Source organism: Acanthaster planci, linkage group LG17, assembly GCF_054643075.1.
Source record: "Acanthaster planci isolate LZ-2023a linkage group LG17, COTS_SCS, whole genome shotgun sequence".
Lineage (NCBI taxonomy): Eukaryota > Metazoa > Echinodermata > Asteroidea > Valvatida > Acanthasteridae > Acanthaster > Acanthaster planci.
In genome coordinates, this window is record NC_141793.1 from 1,014,105 (window position 1) to 1,030,962 (window position 16,858).

General features: G+C 42.4%; 1 long non-coding RNA gene across 1 annotated transcript in view; it reads right to left on the reverse strand.

Moving 5' to 3' along the window:
* The window catches only part of LOC147796263 (uncharacterized), a 49,764-nt gene that overhangs the window by 14,170 nt on the left and 18,736 nt on the right, over positions 1-16,858 (reverse strand). The window contains exons 4-5 of the long non-coding RNA XR_015428202.1: positions 4,983-5,087; positions 392-1,131 (exon numbers count right to left, since the gene is read on the reverse strand). This is a non-coding gene — a long non-coding RNA (uncharacterized LOC147796263). The remainder of the gene's footprint in view (positions 1-391; positions 1,132-4,982; positions 5,088-16,858) is intronic.

The following is a 16,858-nucleotide window of genomic DNA, read 5'->3' on the forward strand; positions in this document are numbered from 1 at the left end:
CGCATTTTGTTGTTTTTAAAATGTTTACACAGAAATATCTATATATATATATGAACGAAATGTACTATCTGGGATGAAAAGCATACGGTATCTGAACCCCAAAGGCATAATCAATTCTTCAGAAGGCGAGCAGTAGTTTCAGACACTGTGTGCTACTCCCACGGAAAACTTTCTATTAAATTTAACTGGTGAGACCCAGTTTCTTATCGGGTCATCCAGTGCCGGAACTCTCCTAAACAGCCTGTTCCCACAGACAGCACCCTGCCCAAAATATACCGCATTAATGGCTTGCAGACGGATACACATACAACTACTGTTTGCCCTATTCAAAGAGCGTCTATTTCGAGATATGCATTTTTTTTACAAAGTAGAGAACAAAAGGTGAACTTACCAAAGTGCAGATAACAACAAAGTCCCCGAGGGGCCTTCGGCCGTTCGTTGTCGCCATTATGATGTGACGCTGTCAACGAATCAAATTAAAACTGCTACCATTCAAGAGATCTATCGTCTGCTTTTTAGCAGCGAAATGTGAAGAATCGGGTAAATTTCCAGTTCAAGTGGCCTCGGGATTCAGAGCAGCTGGTCCCACATGGAACATCTGCACGGCCGGTTGGTCTCAACCAGTCCAGCCAATGGTCGGTTAATCTAGAGTTAAGATGCAAAAATAGGGAGAGTCCAGAGAGTACTCGCGGCCTTGGTAGCAGAAACCGATTAAAACCAGGTCGTGGATCCTTTTTAACGCCCCCAGTCAGTTTGTGGTCGCGTGTTCTCAGATCAGGACAAGTATGTGGTTTGCCGTTGCCAATCAACAGTGTCCCGTTGGGTCGTGTATTCCAACAGGCGGTTGAGCAGCAAAGACTGGACACCCAACAGAGGCTTAGGCGTAGCTATCAGCTCAGCGGGCAGTCCACTTTATGGCGTTAAACCCTCTCTCAATCCCGACAGCCTCACTTTCCAAATTGTCTCCTTTTCTGTCCCCGACTAGGGAGGACCCTGTCGTTGGCTCGCGGTCCTGCCAGGCGAGACAATTAACTGCATCAAACGTTAACACTGAACTGCTGCTCGAGGAGGAAAAACTGTTGCTGACGACACGATGTTCACACAACACACACCAGTTGTGGCACACTCTCCCTGCGCAAACAATGGAATGGGAGTGAGTTAGGTGGCCAATCACATACAAAGTCGCGTCTACGGGGCGACATGGCCAGGGTTGTATTTACCTTCTGACAATATGCCGGTATCATACTTGCTAATGTATTAACAGTTTTGAGGGTAACTTTAAAGTGCATGACTTGTGTGAGGTTTCAGACGATTCTAGCCTAAATAATGGCATAAGAACTTAGCCAGGTGAAACCAACTAAACGAGGACCCCGGTCAACATATCATAACAATGGAACACATTGTAAAGAACGCTGGATGTAAAACAGAAATTCAAATAAGCGACAAAGGAAATCAGTAACTTTTAGGTAATGCACAGGCTCTGGCGGTTTGCAGAAGTACAAAAATACCCCCCACCAAAAAATAATAACAATAAAAATGATAATTAAAAGGCATTCGGAATTGAACGCAACATTTAAAGATAAGTAAACGGTTGTCATGCATGTTTATAGAGGTACACGTCTTCAAACTCTGCAAGGGAAGCAAGACTAGTCCTTACAAAAACATGACAAGGCAAGCGGATCTATCATTACAGAAACAAACTTTAAAATCCAACTGGCCTTCAAGATCGAAGTCCTCGTGTACTTTTATTATCCAGCTTGAGTTGAAAATTAAACTATTTTTGATGTTCAAATACAAACGTGTAGGCAATGGGTGATATTCAGCCACTTCATCTCAGAAAAACCGCACGGTCAATTGAATTTCTGCGTGGCCACCGTCCGCCCGTAATGATGTTGCCGGGTGACGGGCGTGTAGCACCGGGACAAAGCAGATCTCTCGGTACGTTGTTGGGGTCCTCTCTGCTGGAATTTTGCCTCGTTATCAAAAGGGTTTGGGAAGTACTTTGCAAAATTCCTGGCACCGTCAGCTATTGCTTGAAGACGCTCAAGCTGCAGAATTCAGACACATTTAAATCATTTTCGCCGATGCAGAATTCTAGCTCCAAATGACATTGTATGCAGTTCTACAGAATCCTTACAGTCCTCAGGGATTGTTTTTTATCAAGACCTTTCAAGTGCTCAGCAAAATCTGTTACGAAGCAATAACACGCAACGATGGTTGTAGGACCTAGATCCACCTGCATTCAATTCTAGCGACGTTCCAACCTGCTCATCGTGAGTTCTGTAAGCCATCTGGCCGATTTGATTGGACCAGAAAGAGAGGGAAACCCCTGACCTTCGGCTCAGTGGGAATAACTTTAGGCATGCGCTGAGTGTCGTTGCACTGTGCCTGGGATTTCTCTCCAAGGTCCTGGTAGTGTGTACTCCACAAACATCAGACACCTGGGGCGAATTCAGCAGGACCCAGTTTTCTGTCAGCCGGGGGGATATTGGTTCACGTGCACAGCATAGCAAGAACTAGCCGAAATCAAAATCACTGGGAGATTTCTCGTAAATTAGGCAGACTGGCCCTATTGGAATTTACTCGACAAATTCGTGTGCATAACAGATCTGGGAAATTTTGCTGGTACGGTTTACCTCAGCGTCTACAGTCACAAGAACCATTCACTAAAATAGTTTTCTGTGTCTCAACAAAGACGCGTGCGGAAACGTATCGTCGAGCACCGCGGATAGTTCAAGTCTGCGCAAACGGGAGGGCCTCGTTAACAAATTTCAGCTTTTCCATGGAATATGGAACACTATTAGGTTTTGAATGACTTGTGATCGAACAGTATTTATTTCATCAATTGGTTATCCTGTACTCAGTCACGGTCCATGTACAAACTAGCAGAGTTTTAGAGCGAAGCTGGCTAGCCGGATATGGGTGAAGGAAACATAGTGGTTGCACAATGGTCTAAGCCTACAGACATGCAGATGTATTTGCCAACTGATACCCTTGCGACCAGCCGGCCTTGAATGAAGCTTGTCGACCTCAGCTGGCCATCATTCCCGGTATGTCAATCTAGAGCCTGTTTCTGGTTTCCTGTGAGTTTATTTCCAACGGATACTTCTACGATGTGATTATGTTGCTGCCCTGGGGATTTATGAGGTTCTCCAGTTCACGTCCCAACTCAACAACGCTATAGTATAAGACCTAACGCATCGGTGAAGAAAAAACACAAGGAGGAAGTGTGCCACCTTTAACAGTATCTAGGGATTTACGGGTCGATCCTGAGAACTAAGTCTATATAAGGCCCCCAAAATATCACACACTCTACACCTGTTTGCTCGCACCATGGCCCATGGAGGGATGAGAAGGCGTTCTCATCTATATGCATGTACAAAGCCTACAGTGTGACTAACGCCAGACTACGGTGACCTAAGTATGCCATCACGGGGTGACCTGTTGTCTTGAACTCATTCATGTCAGGTGTTATGACACATAGGCCCACAGCCAGCAGAATGGATCGAATAGCACAAGTACGAAACTGTCAGGAAGAAGCGAGAACACGATACTCGCCTGGTATCCGTAAAAGTTCTTTTTACTCTCCGCCGGCAGACCGGGCCAATTCATGATCAATACAGGATACCTTCAACCTGTCAGCATGAGTATCAATGGGCATGGTCAACTCGATGATTACCTATCATTCGACACAATATATGTTCTCTATCATTTTGCTAACAAAAGTGCATTTTCTTCAAGAATTCACGTTCTTCGAAAATATGAGGCGACAAGGCGTAACCCTTTAATCAAGAAACAGGGAACCTCCAGCCGGGAAAAATTGAGTCACACCCTGGGATGCGTCCTGGGAGGAAATTGATTCATTTCTTCCGGATAATTCTGTGCGCTGACGCCGCTGAATGCTTGGAGTCTTCTCAAAATAGAAGGAAGTTCCATCCATGAAGTTAAAAATACTTCAGAATAAAAAATGACAACCCTCTCTGGCAGCGCATTCCGGTATTCGTCATGCCAGGGTTTTAAGTGGTTCTTAATTAATGCACAAATTGTCCATCTAAATCAGGTACTTAAAGACATGCATTGGAGGTCTTCGTGTCAGTAATAATGATTAAGACCACGTGACACTACACAAAAACCCCGCCGGAGACCTGTTAAAAACATTAATTGATAAGAAATTTATTGAGACTCGAGCGGTCATGTCAATTTTAATGCAAACCATGTAAATCAAGTTGGCCTCCCCTTTCACCGCTCCAATTATTCGCTTATCATTTCTGAAATGAGAGTTTTCTTTTGAATCACTCTAATATGCATCCTTCCAGGTTGGACTGGCGTGAGTTGCTTTAAAGTTATTCAATCCGAATGACTACAAATTCGGCCAATCATAATTGCGCAGAACCATCGTCAAGTGCGTCATGCAAAGGGCGACTATATTATCTTCTTTGCCGTCGCTAATCACCAACAATAGTCTCAGATCGCCAAGTGTCAAGTGTGCCCTGTCGGGGCAATGGTGTTATCGATTTCCACAATTAAAGCGAGAACTACTGGAGGCGCTAGGCCTTAAACAAGGGGAAAATAAGGGCATATTTGTAGATTTCCAAATTCGAACGCGTTGTTAATTGCCCCCAAAAGGCGTGTGAAAGAATGCATTTTTTTTTTGCGGATCTCAGAAATTGTCGCTTCCAAGACTCTAAGTTTGGATAGTACACGCCTAATGGTGTCATAATTGAAACATTCTGGACTCTAATTAACTACACAAAGTGCCCTTAGAAAAGTTTTTTTTTGGCTTTATTCTTAATGGAGATTCAATACATGATGTCCACAAGTGGCTTATAAAGTGGTTTACCGATCTTTTTTTCTTTCCGGATAATTTTTGTGAAGACTCAACTGTTATGTTTAAAGGTTTTTAATTTGAAAGTTACGGGACACAGATTGGAGCAGTATTGCAACTATGAAAGCACAACGCTTCACATAATCTCCCAGCTTACCTGTGTCACAAGACAGTTGAGAGAAACCGATAGGACTGGGGGGCTCAATCCCACACCAAATGGAACGGCAATTTTACCCGTTGGAAGTTCACATCCCATCCAGATCTGGACAAACAAGAAGAACAAAGTAAGGAGAAATCCTTACTAAGTACAGATAGCGCTTTAACTATCCTCGGTTTGGGCCCACTGCAGCTGCTCGATGACTGTGGCTCCATAGTCAATAATGACAGGATGCATACCCGGAGGGTTTGGCGCAAATGAGGGCTTATTTTCGGTGTTCCCTACAAAGCAGGCCAGCGCAATAAACACAGTGAATTGCCGCGATTTTCTGACGAGACAACCCCCTGAGCCCCAAGACTGTTTTAATTCGAGTTTCCGTGTGGCCGGGAGAGCAGCACTCGTACCTGAGTGCCTGCGTGGCACATTTCCAATATGAAGAACTCGAGAGGAGTGAGCTGGGCGTTTTCTTCAGTTTCCCCCTTCCTTTGTCTCGACTCCCGGGAGAAAGTTTCTTGCGAGTGCCCTTTGACACACTTGGAACTTCTCACCGGCTGTTTTGTAATTGGTTGCTCTGTCGGTGAACCAGGAATAATGTTGGTGGCCGACAGTTTTGCTCTCACGGGATGATCGGTTTACGAGAACGCTGAACCGAACAAGGGTCGAGTGCCTGCGGATTTTGTTAGCCATTTATTCTTCGAACAATGTTTGAATTAAAACAGACAGTACCTTGTAAGTGTACGGTGGGAAATGACCGCAAGATATAAGGTTTGATGTAAAACAAGCTAAAAAAACACTTATAACACAGTTCAAGGTTTTTGGGCCTTGCGCCTGCAGAACACCTGAGGGCGCTATATATCTGAAATGGTGCGCAATGAATTATTGAACATGACCATGTCTGCCTCGCAAACACGATGGCAGTCATGATGTCAAAAGTCTAGCAGACAACTTTGAGACAATGCAATACATAAATTGAACATAGAATGACCACAGCAAGCCATGTTTCAAAAGTTATCGTTCCTGTTGTCTATACAGCAAGAGCATTCTAAAAATTGCAACATGGAAAATGAATGTTTACGTCCCATGGGTAGAGGCTTCAGTCAGTAAACTTTTGCTATGGTGTAGCATGCAAGGCACGTGGATCCCTGAGCTCATGGGAATACTGCACGGATATATGTGAAGCATGTTCAAATCGCCAGCAATTCTGTGAATGTTGCGCTCGAGCCTTGAGACCAGAGAACTTGGTCTTAACTGACGTGCGTTTCGACGACTTGGCAACACAAGCTTTTGTTAAACTAGAGGGCGCTGCTGTTGTGCGCAAGCGTGTGAGTATTATTGTAATATACCCCAAAACTGGCTACAGTGGATGAATACCCTGCTTGGTTTTGAAAGGTTGTGAAAAAGTGACGCGTTCTTTCAGTATGAAGGCATTACTGTGTTGGTGATACAAACAACAAACCTTTCCTTTTTTTTACAAGGAACTCCACAATAAATCAACAAAATCAAGATGTGTATGACGATACAATAAAATGCAAGAATTCTGCATGCGTATAACTGACATTTGAAAAACAACCCATGTGCTATGCTATCATCGAAGCAAGCTCACACTTCAAAAATAACGGTTTGTTGAAGCTAAGAAACGTGAGTAATTTCACGTCCATGAATGTTTCATCGATTTCAGTGGCGCCTTCCAAAGACTCAATCATAAAGTAACGACGACGGCCCTAAACCTACGGGGATAGCAGACCTTTTACAGCACGCCTTCTGAAATTGACGAAGACCTCTTCTGACAGCTCAAGTTCACCACCATAAATGAGTTTATTACATCCTTACTGGGTGGCTAATTACACGACTACTGTGTCAGGAAAGTACAGAGGTGGACTCACCACTTGCTAATAGACAAGTGAGCTGGCGAGTAATCTGTCAAACGGTGTACAAGAGCTGCGCATTCGATTCGCCTAGTATAACCGGGACGTTGAATTGGCGCTTGACTGAACGAAATCAATTGCGTAAAGGGGCAAAAATCTACAAGGTAGAAATCCATATCCAAGAGCGAAGTCCCTCGTCCTCTCTCCTGTGGATATAGCGGGCAGTAGAAGCAAGGACAACCAGGTCAGCAGGGTCGTTTTTATTCTCGTACGAGGAAAAGTGAGTTCATAACAATCAACATTGATTCATGGTTTCCTGTTTGCTGGAGACCATTCGAAGATCGTCTTGTGTTTTATTGTGGCTTTGGAGAATTTTGGCCATAATAATCATGTAGCGCTGTTCATTACTTTTCCCCGTATTGCTATGGATTAAAGTTCCAAAATGCCATCAAAACATTTTGACTTTTTTGCTTCGTTTAAGTTCTACTGGAAATCGCAACATGAGCTGCGTCGGGGGGAACGCACAGTAACTTTCATCGACAATCTCACAGGCTCCTAACGGGAAAAATGAAATCGACCACAAGCAATTCTAGAGAATAACTACGCTGCAAAAAATGTTGCGTTAAACTGGAGTGCTACGGCCCGTCTGCTGCTGTATCGTCCGCCGATAACACCAAGGGTGTTAACTTAACATCTGTTATAGGTAATGCGATCGAACCAACAAATGTTTCTCACTCTCTCAACTCCCAAGGCAGAACATGTTCATTAAATACATGTACATCACTGCAAAAACCAATGCCTATTACAAACGCGTCTCAAGTTGCGTTAAAATTAAACACCCTTTACTGAATTAAACGTGTCTTACTGTGTTTTTGTGTCTTGTTTTAACACGTAAACGTGATTTGTGTCTATTTCATTAACACATCAACACGTCTTTGTTTAGAAAATAAACGCATCAACGCGTTTGCGTATTGGATTGTTAACACTGCGACACATGAAGTGTTACAAGGAATGTATTAATACATTCACACTTATTTTTACGGACTCAGGCCCGTTGCTTGATCAGAGACTGGGCCGGGACCGGGGGGCTCGTTTTCCCCAAAAGTGAAACTTTTGGCAGAGTGAGGCTCACATGGTGGCCCTTGAGATTAGCACATAAATATTCACGGCGTGTCGTAAATTGGCCTAGTATGAATTCGTTCGTCACCCAGCGCCCTGAACTGGTGCTGAGTGACGAACGAATAGTAAGAACATCATTATATTAAAAATATATATTAGTTTTAAAAAAAAACACACGACAACGAACGGAAGTCAGAAGTGAGCATGGGGGTCATTCAACCCCCCTACCCCAATCCCCAACCCCCAGCCTACGAGCCTGGGACTTAGTACAAACTGCACCATAATTATTACGAGCCACGCAAACTTATTGAAGAATGTGCAATGATACAGCATGGACTCAGAGCATGCCAGCTAGAACAAACTGCATCGGCACCTGACCATTTCAAACAGCGACAAATTACACGCGAAAACTGTGTACAAGTAAACGATTGCTGAGTCACACGATTTTGGCTTTTGGCTGTATTTTTTTGAAGACCACATAGCAAATGGCAAAGCACGCATAATTACCAACATACTCCGCTGGGACTAAGATGCCAACCCAATAAAATCAATAAAAATGGTGAGAGCATCCTTTCCAAATACGGAAACGGTAAGAAATGCACGTTGATTGTGTTTCCTCCTGACTAAATGTGCCATGAACGTGATAAAATCTATCGACGGCTGTTCTGCCTAACCCTGGAACAAAATAGCCCTGGAGAAATGTCGAAACCAGGCTGCGCCGATGGGCGACGCATTATTTTGTGGTCCTTTGGCGGTGATATCTCCCTTTCGATAAATGAACTATACATGTTGTGCTTCTGAAAGGTAGCGATTTCTCCACGCTCAAACTGTCCTTGTCTTTGGCTTCCCGCGACAATTTAAAAGTCAGGATATGGTCAACAAAGACGTGGAAAATGTCAACCAATACGCCGCGGTGGAAGTTGTCACGACAGAAGTGGGGAAACTGAAGCGTGTGTAATTGCTGTGAAAAGTGGAATAACATGTTTGGTGGAACACGCCATAACTGACGAACACAATCCTTTCTAAAACTGCTTTGTTCAAATGGAAGAAAGGTTATTCAGAGCTTTTTTATTTCGCCTTCGGGGTAAGGGACGTGATTGTGTTTTTCTGATTGAAAAGAACTTAATTATTTTTTAGCGCTATACTGTAGGAACAACAAGCACAAAAAACATACATTGTAAATTCTCCAGGGTGGTTTAAAAAACAGCAGTGAGATTTGTACGGCCGTTTCTCGACTAGAAGACACACCGAACGATGAACCCTCTGTGCACTAATCATATGGAAAAACCTCAATGTTATAAACGAATTTGCTAACAGAAAGAACAATTTTAAGAATTTGTGTTACCCTACGGGTACAAATACCGCAAAAGCCCCAGCAAATTCAATATCCAAAATAATGCAAGCAAATTTAAATGTTGCTTCTTCCGTTAATGAAGGACTAAGGTTCAAGTTCTGATACGTTTGAGATAAATCTACCAAGACCCATAATCGAATTCCTTTTCTAATGCAGCAGAATTCACTCTAACCTTTCTCTTGGTTGATATGCACGCGTTTTACCAAGCACTTTATGTTGGAATTTTAAATGAGACATTAAGCTGTGGCCTTCATGTTAAACTACTCCCACAGAATCATATCGCTCCGCAAAGGCTAGCTTGATTGAGGGTGGACATGAAAACCGCATCGTGCTGTACTCTCATTGTTGTCAATCATAGAACAAGGTCATACCTTTCATATAACGGCTTCCCCAAAGCTCTCGGGCTGCTTACCGTTTGGGCTTGGAAATAATTCTCGACCAATATGAAATCGTTCAGGGCAAACAAACTACCGTATGAGCCTTTTACTTAAAGATTCTGTCCCAGTTCATGGTGCCTCGGAGACCCCACCCCCTCCCCCCAAAAACCTGAAGTTAGTTACCACAGCGTACACTGTATGCTAAGTCAATCTATTGCCATAGGCTTAATTTCCAAGACCATATTTACAGTCGACGTTTCAAAATGTTCATTTATCAAGGGGAGTTTCGAATTGCAAAAAAAAAATAGTCCTGAATCTACTTGACCTGCGGATCAATGGATTAAAAAAAAAGAGATCGTCTCTTTAATTTCGAAATGAAAGTACGCGAGACAAGAACTTTGGCGACGGCGGATAGTGTCAAACGACGCCTCCGTACTTACCGCAGACATTAGCAATATGGCCATAAATCGCATGTTGTGTGATGCTGGGACCATAATGGAGGGAAATAGATAAATGGATGAGATGACAGCGTTGTCTAAGAAGTAATACGTGCCTGGGCATAGTCCTAATCATTATCTAGGCGTCATTAGGTGCATGCGAACGGTGAAATGTTTCGCTGAGTGGTTGCTTCTTACTGCGCTGATGTTCGAACCAGGGACTGTCCTGTTTGCCATTAAAGGTCCCTAGACTGGCATCTTGTCAAGGAAGGATTTATCAGAATTATCAGATTTCCTTTTTCTTTTTTTTTTCTTTTTTGCATCAGTGAAATGATATACTTTGTAGCATACCAAGAATTAATATCACATAATGAGCAGAACTTTTCTAAGCGATGCCTTAACCCAACCGGGTCACTCTTAAAGAAATAAGAAGACCACTCTACTCGAACACAACAACAAACAGCCCTTTCTGCATATGACTATTTCCAGCGGAGCGATTTAACAGCCTAAGACGAAGACGTCCATGCGGGCTTTTCCTGACGATCGGCAAATCCTCCGTCGTCATCGTCTACAGGACAAGCTTGGCCGGCCAAAAAGAGGGCAAGAAAGGTCAGCCTCAGCTCAAAAGCGCAGAAAACGCTAGACGTCATCACGTCAGAAAAGAGGATTTGTGTTCGACCGAGTGGTCGTGGGAGCAAGATTAACGAATGTACATGCAAACAAGAGGTCTGCTGACACTGCTGTAATAGGGTTGCTGGCTCCGAATAACATTACTTGCCTGTTTTGCTGCCGCAACATCGTTCTTCGTGTATTTTTAAGCGTGTTATACATGCATTTTCGAGGTATGGTTTCTTGGAATCAGAGCATAGATAGAGGCTTGCTGTAAATTCATGTGCTAAAAGGTGTTCCGTTTGGTAACAGTTGGCCTGTATGGTTTGCAAATAAGCGTCAATGGTGGGCTCGGGCAACTTTGTAAGTTTAAATCTAGATCATTGCTTGATTTTTACATTGCTCAGTGCCAATGGAGCAAAAGATTTTAGTACCTCTAGCCTTCGGTGCCTATAAGACGAGGATTCTCAGGAAAAAGAGGGCGCTATCCACGACGTTTTTAGCTGACACGCATTATGGAAGATGAGTGAGCAAACTGCTTTGACACGGACAGATTAGATTTTTTTGCGAATAATAATTAAACACGAACGTGTTTTAATATTAATCATGATAATCAAGTCCTGCATTGCTTCAAGGTGTGACATATTATTTCAAACGAAGGACACACTTTTTCTTGCACATAAACCAAACGGGAAATATAAAACAAACAAAACCAAACAAGAAACGGAAATTTTTATCATTGTTGACACTCACGCACTTAGATCCTATTTGATCAGTTATGGTTCTCAAAAACAGTCGGCACTATTTTTCCGATTCTATAACATTTTGCTTAAATTTTGTTTTAAAAAATCAACGTTAATGGTGATGCATAGGGCTCACAGTGTACAGATGGATGGATGCATCAAGTCACTGAAGTCAGTATCGTCTTTCCTAAATAATTGATGTTTGTTATGATACAAGGTAGACAACTGTGTGTAGACAGATCATACGTAAACACGGATCGGATTGTTAATTTACAGCGCACAATATTCAGCTCACGGAGTGACCGATGCTAAACGTGCCTCACTCCGCGTTCTTAACTCCCCCAAGGAGGTTGGTAACACGGGCACTAAGTCGATGGGGTTTGCACGCAATCTCCCCGTTGTCTGGTATACGTTTGAGACCGCGTCCCAGTGCCTCCACTGAGCACACATTAGCCATTTCGTGGTATTTTCTCAATTTCCCACATATCATGAGGCTGCATTTCCCTTCTGTAAAGTTCGATCAAACTCGTCATGCATGACATCACTTATGTTAGGCCAGGATTAAAATAGGAATCTGATTGTAGCACTGTTATAGGGAGAATTCCCTGAGTGACTGTGACTACTCCCACGCTGTGGATAAAGTATGTTTGAGTAACAAGAATATAGGCCCAAAATATTCAGCTCATTGTTACAAGCTATGACGTCACCATCAGCAAAACATAAAAGACTTTGAAAGACCATTTTCTAGCATGTGTAAGATTACACAAACATTTGCCTTAAGTTCAAATGTGATACACAGTTTCCAATTCTGCGATTTTAATGATTGGCGTAGAACGGTTACTGTGATGCTGCATCAGGCCTACCAATTTTGTTGTTTTTTTCAGTCTTTGCACTAAATGGTTTTTTATCTGAGTGGCCCAAATTATAAATTATTTTAAAGAGATTTCATATCGATGTCAACAACTTTATGCTCTTGCAAGCATAGTGGCAGCAAATCCCAATGATTAAAAATCACACGCATTCGATCTGATGCTTGGACACAAAAACTTGATAGACACCCGGAAACCATGCTAGAGAAAGGCATCTGGCATGATCTTGGTTATCTTCGTCTTCGCTCAGGTTAATAAACACCCTTTGCAAATAAAAACCAGCTTGCAGAGGAAGAGATTTTTGTGATGACAGAGAGTTATACGCACACCATACGTGCTCTTTCTCTCTTGTATTTTTTTTTGGACAGGTCTGCTTTTTTTTTCTCACAAAATATTGAATGAGGCTTTCAACTATAGTGCTGAACCATGGAAATTCGTTCGTATTCAGAGAAAGAAACCTTTTATAGAGACGGGAACGATAGGCGTACATGGAATTGCTTGAAATCGTATTGAGCAATATGTTCTCGTATATGCGTCAATTAATATGTCACTGTGTTGCAAGGACCGTATTCATAATGGTACAAAGCATCTGTCGACGCAAGATAATTATATGCGAACAATATCTATTTGTTTTCACTACGGTCATTAGCGATAAGCAAGATGGAATGAGGAAAAAGCATGCCGTCTGTTTCTACCGAAGGACTATTAATTGTTTAGCATGGTTTTCACAGCTAGTCAACCTGTTATCTCCTAGACTGCCTTTAAAATGGGATAGAGAAGAGAGCGACTCCCTTCAAGGCAAAACCAATTTCTTCAACTCTTGCTTTTAAAATTTAACACATGTCCCTCAGGGGTTGAAATCTATTTCTGTATGTAAGTCTATTTCTAAGTCTGTAAGTAATGTAATGGTGGATGTGTAGCTCACCGCCTACCAGTTTTTTTTTTTCAACGACAAACTTTTTAAGGATACATAATGAGGCCAAAAGTCTGTTCAGTTTCTGTTCTGTTGAGATGTTAGGCCCATCGCGAACTCTAATGGTTATGCCCTTCGGTGACAGCCAGGAAGTGCGAAGTGCCCATTCTTCGTCCAAACGGAATTTAATTACTTTCATAACTGCAATCCTGTATGTATAATAGTCGTACCGCGGTGAACAACATCATAGCAGGTAGCCTCATGAATCTACAGCAGCGCCTCGAGTGCAATAGCACGTCCCCCTAGGGGTGGTATGCACGATACTCAAACACGTTTACAAAACAGCGTATGCTTCGGAACAGCTTCATTCGTTATACCCTGATGCCGACAAGGTTGTTCATTTTCATATACATGTATAGTTTAATGAGTTCCATCAATTACATTTAGGCATGCTTTTCAGTTGGATACCCCATTGGGGTGGATACCGTTTAATGATTGTTGGGTATCGCTTGATTTCGGCAGCGTGCAAATTATCACCCCAATATAAAATGTGGCAAGGCCTTAATTATAAACTGTGCGGACTTTGCTGACACGGAGTTACAGCTCGACACCGCAGTCAACACAGCGTGGATGACGAAACCCCTCATCACAATGATTGCTTCAAGGAACTTGGGTCGGCCCTATAGTATGAATCTTACAGTCTGTGTCTCTGTTGAAGATGGTAGAGCGAGATTAATGGTTACGCATGCCCGAGCCAAAAGGGGCAAAAGGAAAAGCTCCTCTACCAATGCCGTTTAAAGTCTCAATTTTAGAAATTAAGATGCTACTGATTTTTATTTCTTCCATATTCCAGGATAAAAATAACACGAACAGTTGCCGAAATATCATTCTTTTCAGATTAACGACGGCGGACATTCCTTCAAAAAAGAAAAAAAAAGTTTAAACAAAAGAGAATTTCGGTCATCAGAAGACACAACCCCATAATTAGATTGATTAGAATGTATATTTTCGGGTGTGTCCACGGGCAAGGCTTCGCTACTTTAACGGGATAATTTCTTTTGTTGGCAAAGTATAGGACTTAAAGTTGTCGGGACATTTGTCTGTGCCACAAAGTTTTCGGTCCCCTCAAAATAGGTGAAATATTAAACTTGTGAGGTAATGATTGACCCCACAACTACGGAACGCGTATGTATAATCTTAAGGGATCAAGCCGTTAATGAACTGTGGTTTTGAGATGCAAGCAAGGTTATTGCATTGAAACACTAGACCGTATAAACGAAAGGCTATAGCCGTTGGGAGATACGGCAGAGGAAATTATGTTAACCCAGGCAGGAATCACGGGAATAAACTGCACAGACATTTCCATGTATTTATACCCATACATTTACACTGGGCCTCGATTGCTCGGACAAAAAATTGAATAGGCCACAAGGATTTTAAATTGAAAAGACGGTGACCATGTATTGAAATGCCCAAGCTGGTGGCGTATGAACAGACTTTCAATAATGTTTTTACTGCCATGAAGAAAACGGGCAAATTTAAACGTTGAACGTTCGACTTTTTATTTCAGAATATTATGTACAGTCATGTAGTGTGCAATGACACTCAATCTAATCAGTGATCATTTTCTAGAGCACAGACGCATCCAATTACATACGCAGAACGTACTAGGTAAAATAAACTAAAAAGTGATGATAATGATGCTCGTTCGAAACATGTCAGAAACAAGCCCTCCCCAAATTTCATCTTGAAGGAACCTTTCATCGTTACCAAAGGCAATAAGGTTGAAGCGACAACATGAATGTTGTATTTAGGTCAAGTGTATAGACACAGATCAACTTTATATTTACGTTCTGGATTCGCAGCAGGTGAAGACAAATACTTCGTGGGAGACACTGTTTTCACCGATATTCTAAAGCCGTGTGCTCAAGTAGATCCGAGAATTAGCAAAGCCAAAGAGTACTCATTATGAGAGATCGGAATGCTTTCCATTTCATAAAGTCACATAGGAAACTAACATTTCAAAAGGGGGTTTCCATAAGTTCGATTGTTCCTTTTTTTACGATATGCCTGCGCCTGAAAAAGGCCCATGATAAACACGTCAACCATCAGCGTGTTTCCTCAAGACAGGTTTTTACCTGCCGTACTATGATAAAAATAGGGAGGATCGGGGCATAGCAAAAGACGTCTGGGAAGGAAGCTAGTCGGTTGAAGCTGTTTGACTACGACCGGACATCGATTAAAAGCGTCTTAGACGCTCCTTCTACCATCCCTGCCATTTATTTGCTTGCCTCCTGTTTTTCTTCTCCTCCGGGGACCGGGAAAGAAAGGGTTAAAAAGCTAAGTGTTCAGGAGCTGAGGATCAAATATTGGATTTATGGCATTTTAGTGGGGCCACACTCAAAATTGAAAACAAAAGTGAACGATTTATTCCATTTTTACCGGAGAGGTCTTGTCGCAAAATGGTGTATAAATACCAAGGATGACGTCGGGGTCTTCCTGTAGGTGCGAAATGCTGCCACGTACGCATGCATGTTACGTTTAGCCCTTTTTCTGTATTGATTTTTGTAAAAAAAAAAAAAGGTGTCTGCTTAAAGGGAATTTTAATTTAATGTTCTTACGACTTAACTATTGATAAAAACTCAAACATTGAAAAGTAACCGCAAACAGTAAAGACTCACTGCCAAAGCCACCACAGGTGTGGATTTGTTTTGGTTTTGGCATCCAATACGACAGTTTGTGAAGCCAGATGGTTTCAAAGGGTTTGACTTAGTGCATACAGGTACGAAATTATTTCCACAAAATTAAAAACCTAGATTTCAGCTGTAAATAAGGAAACAGGTCTAATGGTGTTGCAATTGCTCATTGAATGACTATCATGAGCATGGTGAACAAAAACTCATCCAGCAAACGAGAGCTTTTAAAATGCATGACTGCACCACGCCGGACATTTTACGTATAACGTATTCGAGTGACTCACTTTTGAGTTTAAATCGGTGGTAGACGGCCTAAGCGTGATAAGCATCCTCCCCGTTCCAGTTTTGCATCAATGTCTTAATTTGGATCCCCGATCAGAGCTCTCTTTAATGACACAACGGCAACCTGCTTGGCTGATCCTGACTCTCGTTTCCACTGCTCGCCCAACATATTGGTCAAAATGAGTTCAACAAGGCGTGTAGAGTCAACGACCGAAAAAGAGGATTCCACAGCACCACCGCGGGGCTGTTTACTATAAGCCAGGGGGCTGTACGTCGTTGTAGGAGGGAGGGGAATGGTGGTACGGTGGCCAAGGCTGGCCATGACTAGCCTTGATTTCAGTAAGGATTAGTAGGCTTGATCGCGCTCCCAATAGTTGATGGCTCCAAGACTGACAGCTGAACGGGGAGTTGGTGAATTTTCTACCTCCGGTCTCATCTTGGCAAGCTATTGCCCTCGTAAGGAGAAGGCACAAGGGATCAGAAATATAAATTTTTTTATGCAAGACTGCAGACAATGAATCAAATCCTGCTAGATTCAGTTCACAATTTTCCATAAGATATCCACTATAGCCCACAGGCCTCGGTTGCATCGCCTCGTTATTTTAAATTCCA